This window comes from Camelus bactrianus, chromosome 24, assembly GCF_048773025.1.
Source record: "Camelus bactrianus isolate YW-2024 breed Bactrian camel chromosome 24, ASM4877302v1, whole genome shotgun sequence".
NCBI lineage: Eukaryota > Metazoa > Chordata > Mammalia > Artiodactyla > Camelidae > Camelus > Camelus bactrianus.
Genome location: NC_133562.1, coordinates 8644432 through 8656836, shown reverse-complemented (window position 1 = coordinate 8656836; position 12405 = coordinate 8644432). Strand labels below are relative to the sequence as shown.

General features: G+C 38.0%; 1 long non-coding RNA gene across 1 annotated transcript in view; it reads left to right on the top strand.

The window, feature by feature from the left end:
• LOC141574916 (uncharacterized) overlaps positions 1-6718 on the top strand; it is a 101557-nt gene extending 94839 nt beyond the window's left edge. Inside the window, exon 3 of the long non-coding RNA XR_012502056.1 lies at positions 6577-6718. This is a non-coding gene — a long non-coding RNA (uncharacterized LOC141574916). The remainder of the gene's footprint in view (positions 1-6576) is intronic.
• The last annotated feature ends 5687 nt before the right edge of the window (positions 6719-12405 follow it).

Below are 12405 nucleotides of genomic sequence, written 5' to 3'. Positions count from 1 at the left end.
CACACCCATTGTTAATGATGCTGATTGTTAACCATAATAGAGTAACAAATAAGACTCTGGCTCTGAAGCTTGGGAAACCCGCATTTTCAGGACAGACAGGAAACCACAGCCAGGGCTTTGACTGACCTTGAGCTTTATTCTCACCTTCCCCGTCCCCTTCCTCACTTTCCACTCCCACGCATTCAAACACAACCAACCTTCAGCAAAAGTGGGAAGCCATGATCACTTGGAAATCATAGAATCTGAAAGCGGGAAATGATCTAGAGTCCTATTATTTCATCCAATTTCTTCATTTTACAGGGAAAGAAAATGGAGCCCCAAATGGCTCAGTTATGAGGCAAAGCTAGGGCCAGAGTCCTGAGGGATGAGTTAGAATACTCCAGACAAAGCCTGCCTGAGGGTCTACCCACTGCTTGGGATTTTATTGTACACCTTTAAGCTCATGTAGAGCAGAATCTACTCAGTGATATAGTTAATGGTCCTTTTGTATACTTTGATCTAAAAGCTGCCCAACCTCTAAGGCACATTTTCAAAGTAGAAGTAAAGAGAGAGAAAGAGGTGATAGGTACTTAATTTAGATGTTGGCTGTAGCTTCCTAGTCATACCAGAATTCCTCTTGATTTTATTCAGCTAAGTGAAGACCAAATTACCATCACGGGTGATTTTTATGAAGGGTTGAATGGTTTAATTAGCTTGGTTTTTATAGTAGCCTGAAGAGATCCGTCCCCACTGACTTCTGTGTTTTGACAAAGCTCAAACACTACTATAGATCAAAGAGAAGATAACACGAAATCTGGACATGTCAAGGGTGCTACACTGAGAGCCTCCTGTAAATGGGTAATTGAGGAGCTGTTTCCGAGCTGGACTCCTGACCCCAGAGGCTGTAACATCAAGGACAGAGATAACTGCAGTCTGGGGTGTCTGAGCCCTGGCTGCTGGGAGAAGTGGATCTTCATCCACACACCCCTGAGTATGCGATCGTCTTGGCAGTGATTCAGACTATCAACTAACTGCCTGCCCCTTGTAAATGTGTCGTTCAAAAGGAGACTTCCCAAAGTCTTGATTGCTTTCAAAATCTCAGGCTTCCTTCAAAATCAACATTCTCCTTATTTATTATTGACACTAATATCAACCAAACCAAAGCTATCAATGCCAAAGTTGTTAATCTTGCTAACATTAATGTAAGCCAATATTGGTTACAGATAATGTTTCATCTAATGTTGAGTGTGGTTGTATTCACAGCAGATTTAACCTTGGTTAAAATATCAGCTGTGTACCCTTGGAAATGACAGTTTTTCAGAGTCTCATTGTAAAGTGACAATAACAACACCTATTCTGTGAGGCTTTTGCTTCTTGGTGATTCCACAGATAGTGTGTTCACTGCAGGAAACAAGTTTTCTAGAGCAATGTATATTATCTTTTAAGAAATAGAAGCAAAAGTAGATGCTATGGAAATTAAACTTCCGATTGCAGTTTAAACTAGAATTAGTTATTTGAGAAACTTACTCTTTGCCCATATCTAAATCTTATAATTTCTAATCAGAAGAAAATAACATTTTTTTCTTTTGAAAAAAATCTCAGACTTTAATGGAGTTTTAAAAGTCTGACCATTCCCATAATGCTCTTGAGGTAATCAAAAGAAACAATAGGCTTATTTTTTAGGTGACTAGATAGATATTCATGTAAACATTTCAAATACTCCCAACCTTGTGAATTCTAAATTCTTGGGATTATTTTTCACTTTTGCTCCTTTCATTAAAATTTACTAAGGTTTTATTATAATCATTGTCAGGATTTTTCCAGGGGGACCTGAGGCCAAGTAAACATCTCACAGTTATGCTCAGATGCTACATGAATGGATTATGTAAAAAATGTGTAGAAGAACCAATTTTTCACAAAAACTTTCCAGTGGAAATGGCTATGAAGAAGGAATCTTAGCAAGTGCCAAGAGAGAGAATACATACTCAGACCTTTTCTATACAAAAGGGTCTGCTCTGAAATCTTGAGAAATGAAGACCAAAAAAAGGACATTCAGACATGTTGTTATTTAAAGATTTTATAGGAAAAGCATAAATACCTCATTCTGTAGCACTTAAGTTCCCCTCCATCAAAAGCAATTTATGAATCTGTGAACATGTCTGTTTAATGGAGAAAAGAGTAGACCATTCGTGGATGTACATCTATTAAATCAATGGGTTTTACAGAGTAGGCACAGGACCCTTTCTGGTTTCAACCTGCAGAGGTCAAGGTCTCCACCACAATTCTGACATAGAACCTAATAAACCGAGAGCAGTTTTCACAGCCTGCTTCAATGCGGCTTCCTGTGTATCAACAGCAACTATCGGCCACCTGGTTCACAGGCTGTTTGGATAACTAGCCCACATCAGAGCTGAAGGGCATGGATGCAGGTCCACTGACAGTCTGATTGATAGTCCGTTTTCTTTTGGGGGAGAAGGGAGAATGTTGGTCAACTTGCTGAAAAATTTCTTCCCAGATTTGAAGGACCAGGAGAGATTATCCTCCTGACCAGAATATATGTCAATTACAGAATATATCAGGACTATATCACAGCCCTCTAAGCCTGCTGGTTCGTTTTCAGTTTCCTACCCTTAGGAAAGACAGAATAGGATGGAGAAGAAAGAGGCGGGCTGACTCTAAAACTGTCAAGAGAGTGTAAAGAAACCTCAAAATTACAGTGTAGGGTTTTAAAAAATAAAACAAACTAGCAAGCATATGACACTATGTAAAGAGGCCTTATGTATAATTACTGGCTCTCCTTATCTCTAGTAAGAATTCTGTTTTGCAATAAGAGAAACCTCAAGTATTGAGGGATAAGCACATTCAAGGTCACATAGTATTGGATACATGATGAAAGATACTGGAATAGCACTTCAATGATGGTGACATTTCTAGTTATCTCTGTGCAATGTATAACTGGTTTCTTCAAGCCTAAGCAGCCGGGCACATTCAATGGAGACACATTACACAGGGTTTCCTGATAAACTACAGGATATCCAATTATATTTGAGTTTCAGATAAACAACAAATAATTTTTAGTGTAAGGATGTCTATGCAATATTTGGGCTATACTGATGCTAAAAAATTATTCATTGTTTATCCAAAATTCAAATTTAACTAGATGTCCTGCATTTTTTACTTTCTAAATATGGCAACACCAACATTAGATATAAATAATTGTATTTCTTTGGTTCTGTTCTCCACCTGTTACTGAAGACTTTCTAATCTCTTTTAAAAACATGGGAAGAGCATTCCATAGAGAAAGAATAGTCTTTTCAACAAATGGCACAAATAAAGACAAATAACCCAGATTTTAAGATGGACAAAGGATTTGAATAGACATTTCTCCAAGTAATATACACAAATAGCCATAACCCCATGAATGTGGAATATTTATTAAATAAAAATATTGTAGCAATGCTTAATTTCTGTGTATGATAATTATATTATGTTTATATACAGGAAGGATTTTGTTTTTAAGAGATACATGCTGAAATATGCAGGCATGATGTGTCACGATGTCTGTAACTTCCTCTTAAATATATGTGTGTGTGTATGTATGTATGTGTTTATGTATAAAAAAAGAGAAAGAGAGAAAGCAACAACTATGGCTGAATGACAATTGGTGAATCTAGGTACAAAGTAGATATGTGCTAATTGTAGTATTTTTGAAACTTTTCTATAGGTTTGAAGATATTTTCAATAAAAATGGGGTGAGGAGAAAGGGGTTATATTAAAGTCCCTGAAGAGAAGACTTTTTTATTCTTTATAGTCTGAGTAGTGGTCCAGATATGTGTCATAAGAGTTTTCAGTAATACTTTTTGCAAGATCAGAAAGCTGATAAACTTTTGAAAAAATTTTAGTAATATTATTTTTCTGTTGCACCTCCCCTTTCTGGAATTCAAATTCTACATATGTCAGCCTGTTTGATATTATTTCATAGCTCACAGATGCTCTGTTTTTTTTTTCACCCCCACTTTTTCCCCTCTGATTTCATTTTGTATAGATTCTATTGCTTTGTCTTCAAGTTCACTGATCATATCTTCTGCAGTGTCTAATTTCTGAATTTGATCAAGTATATTTTCCATCTTAGATATTTATTTTTTCATGTCTGTGATGTTGATCTGGATCTTACATTTTCCTCTCATTTCCTCATTATTCTCATACTTTTCCCTAAGTTTTGAAACTATGGAGTATACTTAAATCAGCTGTTTTAACACTCTTGTGTGTTAATTCTTTGATCTCTGTCACTTTAGGTCCGTTTCTGTTGATATTTCTCCTACTGATATGTCAATCTTTCTGCTTCTATGTATGTAGTAATTTTTCATTGAATGTCAGACGTCATTCATTTTATATTGTTGAGTGAAGTTAGAAAAGTATGGAGTCCTTTAAAAATTATTGTGCTTTGTTCTGGAATGCAGTTAAGTTACTTGGGAATGGTTTGATCCTTTCAAGGTTTTGCTATAAAGTTTGCCACTATTTTGTAGGTTCAGAACAACTTTCAGTCTAGAGATCATTTGGCCCCAATTCCGAGGCAATTCACTTCTGAGGACTCTACCAAACGCCCAGGTGAAGGAGGTCTTTTCTCTCTTTGCTCTTATCTAGCAAACTGACTATTCCAGGCTATGTATGAACTTTGGTGGTTTTTCCATCTGCTTCTTTCCAGTGGTTCTTTCCTTAGCCTTAGTTTCCCTGCACAAACGCACAGATCAGAATGCAAGACTCAAGGGAAATCCTCTTGTGGTTCCCTCCTCCTCTGGTACTCACTCAGAAAATCCTAGCTTCCTAAACTCTGAACTCTGCTTTCTCAACTCAGGGATCCCTCTAGGCTACGTGTGGGCTCCCCGTCCCTGTTCTGTGAGCTTGAAATTCCCTCCAGGCAGTGAGCCGGGTCCTTCCTAGGGATCACCTCATGTGTTTACCTTGTCTAAGGATTATCCTCTTATGCTACCTGTTGTCCATTACCTAAAACTCCTATTTCATGTATTTTGTCCACTTTTGTAGTTGTTTAAGGTAAGAGGGAAATTTTGGTTCCTATTATTCCATAATGGCTGGAAATGGCAGCCTTTAGTGACATTATTTTTATTATAAAATGAGAAAATGTTTGTTTAAGAAAATTTGGAAATTACTTACATGTAAGGAAATTAAAGCAAAATGCCCACTGATCATTCACCAAATACATGCAATTTTGGTATATTTCTTTCAGGTATTGTATTTCCTATGATTAGATGGCTTTAATTAAAAAAAAACAAATAGGGAAATTTGAAATATAATTTTAATACTTATTTTTTAGTTTAACATTATTTCATAATTATTTTCTTATGCTCTTTCTTAAAATTATTTATAAAGCCTGGACAATATCCCAACATATAGACATATACTAAAGACTATTTAACATTCTCTCTACAGATGGACATTTAGCTGGTTCCCAATTTTGCTATTATAAATAATGAATATTTTTATACAGATATTTTTGTTTAAATTTGAATGACTTAGGCAACACTGGATATAAGTATTTTAGGGTACTCAATTCATTTTGCCAAGTCGATCTCCAAAGGACCGTATCATTTAGAATATTTTATTCACACACTACATGTAATTATGAAGTACTTACTGTGTGCTACTCACTGTGCCAAGTTCTGATGATGTAAGACGAACAAGACCCTGACTCTGGGTTCTAGGAGCTCACCGTCGACCTGTGGAGATCAAAATGTTAGTAAGTAAGTGCTGCAAAGCATTATGGGAGTTCTGTATGCATATGAGCAGGATGCAGCGAGTCACTGTGGGCAGAGCAATGTGTGCGCTTCATCGCCTTACCCAGAGTCTGATGCAAAGTAGGCATTTAATAAATAGTTGTTGGAAAAAAGAGTGAGTGAGTGAGAGAGAGAAAGATTAAAGAAGTGAATGTTCAATCCACTTAGTGACTTGTTCAGAAAAAGTTTCTTAGAGGAACCTGTGATTTGTAATTAGCATATCACTTACTCATTCGCACATTCACTTAACAAGTGTTTTTTGGGCAGTGTGCCAGGAACTGTGCTAAGTGCTAAGGACATCTCTGCTACTGTTCCTGTGGAATTTGCTGCCTGGCAAGGAAGACAGATAACAAATAAGCAATTAAAATAATGGAGGACATAGGGTAGTCTAAGAATACACAATAGGAGTGAGTCACTTAGTCTAGGGATCAGTGGAGGCTTCCCACGGGGAGTGACAGTTAAGGCATGATTTGAAGTGTGAGTAAAAGTTAGAAAAAAGGAGAAAGTGAAAAATGGTTCCAGGCAGAGGCAGTCATATCATCCATCTATATGCAAATAAATGCTTTTCTAATGTTTGATGTGGCTTAAAGACAGTTTATTTGCTTATTTTCACATTTCTCCTCCCAGCAATGTGGTTTATATGGTCCTTGATTTTCTAAACCTTTTCTTCTATGAATAGTACAAAAGTAAACTTGACCCAAGATCCTATTCATATTCAAATTTAATGGGATAATAATCCAAAGGGTTTAACTGTGTTGCTTTAATACTATCCCGTGTGATAAGCAATGTTGTATCCTTTCTATAGCGGAGGAACCTGAGCCATAAGCCACGATGTGCAGGTGGTACATCAAAGAACTGGTCAGCCCACGTCACCGCGTCCCTAAGCCTGTCTGACTCCACCATGGGGCCGTCCCAGTAAATCCAGATTGCTGATTGAGTTGACCACCAAAAAGGTACAATATGTAGAATTTATATATATGTGTATATGTAATTCTCTCTTTCTGGTTAGAGATCACTCATGAACTAATGCCGTGGACCAGGGTCTGGAGTTTTTTAAGTTGTGCATTGTTGTTTCAAATAACATCTTTATTTATCTGAAACTGAGACGTAACGAGGTGTTCTAGAGAAGTATATTTCCATATAATTGAAATTTATCTCTTTTGGGCACACTACTTTTTACAAATACAAATGTTTGTGAACATAAATAATTCTAAAGTGAACTGCACACTCTCGTCTTAAAAATGTTCCTAACCACCATTTAAACTGGTATCTCAGTCCATGAGCATCAACTATTTTCTATCATTTGTTGGTTATTATTAATTATGTATCTGGCTCTATGCCAGGAATTGGGAATGAATTAATCAAAATCCATAACAGACAGAAATTCTACACTCAGAAGGAAAAAAAGATACTAAACAAGTCAGTTCAATGTGTCCAATAAGTATGCTGTGTTGAGGGAATTTGATGCGGGGGCTGTTTCACCTGAGTCCAGGAAGACATCACAGGTAAGACGGCGTCGGAAGTGTACTGTGACGGTAGGGGAGAACGGTGGTGTTGGGGGCAGTGTGGTGGTGGACGGCAGGATGCTGCTTCTCAGGCTGAGAGGAAGAGCTTCCCAGGTGGACAAAGCGTAAGGTACGTTTAGAGAACTGGAAATGGGCCAGGGCCAGGGCAGTGCGGTGGGAAGTGGCCGAGATGGTGCTGAGAGGGCAAACTGGGGCCAGCTCAGGAAGGGCTTTGGATGCTGCACCGTGGATGGGTGTCAGAGGTTTCTAAGGCACTGAGGGAGTGGCGGGATCTGCAATGGTGTTGGTAAAGATTTTTCGGGGAGAGCCTGAAAAATTACGCACAGGCTGGTGGGCAGAGACTGGAAACAGAGAAGCCAGGCAGGCATCTGTGAAAACAACACAGAGGGGTAGGTGGAGGGTTGACTTGGTCCAGGGAGGAGGAGAAGAGGAGGAGCTCAGGCCAAGGTAACAGTGCACACGAGGCAGTACGGTATAACTGAGAGCACAGGTCTTCAAGGCAGATCTGAGTTGGGATGGAGACCTTGCTCCTTACTGTCTGAAGGACCTGGGGCAAACCACTCCACCTCTCTGGGCTTCCATTTCCTGGTCTGTGGAATGGTGTTCTTAATACCTTACAGAAGGGCTGCATTAGTAAATGAGATAATAAACTAAGTACCTAACACTGAGCAGGCAGTTTGCAATTTAGAGTTCTTTTCCTTGTCCTAAAAGACCCAAGCCATGAGCCATTCATTTTAACAGATTGGGTGGGTTGGCCCTCTCTTGCTATTAGCTGTGCCTTTTTCAGTGCCTTTTTTTCAACAGATATGCATTGAGCATCTACTGTGTGCTAGGCAATGTCACTAGGCCTGCCCCTATGACTCCAGGATCCCCTGAAAACTGAGGATTTCTGTTGGCTGTGGGCTCAGAAAACAGAGAGCTCATCATGCTGTTAATGTATATGAATGTGTGAATGTACATAAAGAAAGAGAGACCCTCAAGGCCTGCCCTACCATGTAGAGTGCTTGGCTTTGGGACTTCATGCTGCTCAGAGCGCTTTCCTCCAGACTGCTGGGTTCTCACACATCTTCCAGCCTACCAGAGGAGCCCACAGACATGGGAGACCTTGCTTCTGCACAGATGATGGTGCTATGCGGGGAGTGCTGCTGAACACAGCAGAGAACACTGGCTTACCCTGCAGCATTATCCTAAAAAGAAGAATGTCCGGCAAGTAGAGGGTGTTGGAAACTAGACTGTCAGTCAAGGAGCTATGGAATCCACTCCTGGAGCTGCCTGGGACAAGACACGTTCCCCTAGACTGGCTTACACACTATAGCCATTTGTCATAAGAGAGAGGGATGGTCCACCTAATGCCCCTGCCCCAGCCCCTGTGAGTCCATGCCGTCTTCCGCCTTTGCAGGGAGATTGTAGCTCGCATCTCCACAATGCATTACATCATCTCCCAAAGGCAAGGGCCACTCGTGAGTTTTTGCTGGCTAAGACCTCAGGGCAGGACTTGGTGTTCTTGATATAGAACATCTGTCTGGGGAGGCATAGTTGAGAAAGAATGAAGGATTTTCTGGGAGCCCGACTGGCTCACTGAGCAAAGGCCAGGAAGCATTTGGTGAAGTAGTGGGAAGGCTGTGATATGTAAACACGATGTGGGTGTGTTTCTCAGGAGTGACTGGGAATCGGCAGAAATGGATCACAGGCCTCCCTTGTCCTCAGGCACAGGGAGGGAGAAGGAGCCTTGTAATATATGTGTGTTTATTTATTTGAGTGAATGGATAAACAGATATGTATTACCCTGGAGGTATGAATGAGTCTCCATGTGTATCATCTTTTTTCCTTCACAGTTGTTATTTGTACATAACTCACTCTTTGCATAGATAGTTTCCTCTGGTCAAATGCCTCAATGTCCTAAAATCAGTTTATCTACAAAATGTTTTCTTAAATATGCTAATAGCAACATGGAAAGTAAATAAGCCCCCTTTTGGCTATCCATATTTCTGTGGAGATGGAGATGTTGAGTAACAGATTCCTATTCTCTAAAAGCGAAAAAAAAAAAAAGACACATAGTGTATAACAGTATGTTCAACTAACCTGGCTGACAAGCTTGACAGAAGCTTGTAGGAAACAAGTCAGAGGATAAAGAGCTAGAACTCTGAGGAAAAGGGTAATAAAGAACTTAAATGGCCATTTATCAGAAATTCTGTCCTAACTTCACTAGATTTGGAAAATTTGTGGCTATTGGGGCTCAGCAATTGGAAAAGAGACTATAGGAATGATATAAAGAAGGCAGTTGGAAAAGATGCTTCCTACTGCTCAGGACCTCCTGAGATAAGGGAGAGAACTGACCTGAAGGTGCAGTGGCTTTTTTCTGTTAAGCCCCTCAACTACGTAGACGTGGCTACTTGGGATATTGAAAAATATATATGCTGCCTACATGTGCACAAAAGTGTGTGTGAGGGGTGTTGTCCACACCTAATCATCTTTCAAGAAGTGATTTCAAATGAAACCCCTTCTTCTGACTCCTCTCCTTGGCCCCAGACCAGGTAGAATCTCTCCCTTTGTGTCCCCATTTTGCTCCGTATATTCACACAACTTTTATCCCACCTATAATTCTGATTCCCCATCTAATTCTGGTCAGGGATTGTCTGAGTTCTTTGTGTAACCATGCATCTAACACAGTCCCTGAAACATAATAAAGTATGCAAATTAAATAAATTAATTTATGCATATGCAATATACTATCTCCATTTATGCATTTATACACAAATAGAAAAAAAGTATGTCATATGTTAGAGACGTAAGGGTACATGAGCTGTCCGTGAGATGTTTGTACTTGTACTTTCATAAGTAGAGTCTCAGATATACTTTAAATCGATGTTTCTCAAGAAAATATTATGATTCAATTAATCTGGAATAGGTGTTTTGCTTTTTTGTTTTGTTTTGTTTCAACACTCCTCAGAAGATTCAGATATGCTGTCAGCCTTACAAACCACTGATTAAGGAGGAGAAACGTTTATTTTGGGGAAGTCCAATTTATCAAATTTTTTTATGATGTGTGATTTCTGTATCTCAAAAATATCTGCCTAACCAAAGTTATAAAGATTTTCTCCTGTTATTTTTTTTTCTAGAAGTTTTATACTTTGACATTTACATTTAGGTCTACAATCTATTTCAAGTTAATTTTTCTGTGTGATGTGAGGTTGGGATCCAGGCTCATTTACATACAATGATTTACATTCAGTCAGTTCGATCCACTTAAAGTTTACAGTTCATTAGGTTTTGACAAATTTATGTACCACCACACCACCACAATCAAGATGCAGAACATTTCTATTAATGCTTTCTCTTTCCATTGAACTACATAGGCATATTTTTCGGAATTCAGTTGACCATATATATGTGGCTCCATTTCTGGAAATGCTATTACGTTCCATTAATCTTTGGGTCCATTTTAGCACTAATGGTACATTGTCTTGATTATATGAGTTTTACACAAGACTTGAAATTGGTCTTTAAATTTTTTTTTTCTCAATATTGTTTTGGCTATTCTGTTTCTTTGAATTTCCATATACATTTAGCTTGTAGTTTGATTGGGGTTACATTGACTTTATGAATCAAGTTCAGAATTAATATCTTGGCAATATTAAATCTTCTTATCCATGAACATGATATATTTCTCCATTTATTTAGGTCTTCTTTAATTTATCTAAGTAAATTTGGTAGTTTTCAGTAGTAGAAGCCTTTCTTGCCTTTCATTAATTTTTTTCTTAAGCATTTTATGGTTTTGTTCCTACTATTATAAATGGAATTGACTTGTTTTAATTAAACTTTTTATTTTGAGATAATTGCAAATTCACATGCAACAGTAAGAAATAATACAGAGAGATCCCATGTACCCTTTACCTAAGTTTCTCTTAATGGTAACATTTTGCAAAACTAGAGTGAAACATCAAAATCGGGATATTGTTGTTGATTCAGTGAAGATACAGAAAATGTCATCAAAGGATCCCTCAGGTTGCCCTTTTGTAGCTAGACTGACTTCTCTTCTGTCCTCACCCACTCCTCAACTCCTGGCAATAATTAATCTGCACTCCATTTGTATACTTTTATTATTTTAGGAAGGTCATATAAATGGAATAATAAAGTATGTAACCTTTTGGGGATTGGCTTTTTTTCACTCAACATAATTCTTTAGAGATTGAAGGTTGTTGTGTGTATCAATAGTTTGTTCCTTTTATTTCTGAGAAACATTCCATGGTATGGATTTAATGGTTTGTTTAGCAATTCACTCATTGAAGAGCATCTGGGTTATTTCCAGTTTTAGGCTATTACAAATAAAGCTGCCATAAACATTCATGTACATGTTTTTGTGTGGACATAAGTCTTTATTTCTCTGGGATAAATGCTCAGGAGTGCAATTTCTGGGTTGCATGTTTTGTTTAAAAAAAAAAAACTGTCAATCTGTTTTCCAGAGTGACTGTATCATTTTACATTCCTACCAGCAATGAATTAGTGATCCCCATTCTCTGCATTCTCACCAGCATTTGGTGGCTCACTTTTTTAAAAATTTTAGCTATTCTGAAGTTGTATTATGATATCTCATTGTAGTTTAATTTGCAGTTCTCTATTGGCAAATGATGCCATCTGTATATCCTTTTCTGTGATATGTCTCTTCATATTTTTTGCCCATTTTCTAATTGGATTTGTTTGATTTTTTTAACTGCTGAATTTTGAGAATTTTAAATTATTTCTAGGTTCTAGTCCTTTGTCAGATATGTGGATTGCAAATATTTTCTTGCAGTCTGTCACTTGTCTTTTCTTCCTGTGAACAATCTTTCACAGAGCAAAATTTATCTATTTTGATAAGATTCAGTGTATCCGTTTTTCCTTGTATGGATCATATTTTTTATGTCAAGTCTAAGAACTCTGCCTAGCCTAAGATCCCCAAGAACAACTCCTATTTTTTTCCCTGAGTTTGTAGATTTGTGGTTTGCATTTAAGCCTGTGATCCATTTTTTGTTAATTTTTCTATAAGATGAAGACTTAGGTCAAAGTTAATTTTCTTGCCTATATATATCCAATTGTTCCAGTACCATTCATTGAAAAGGTATCTTTCC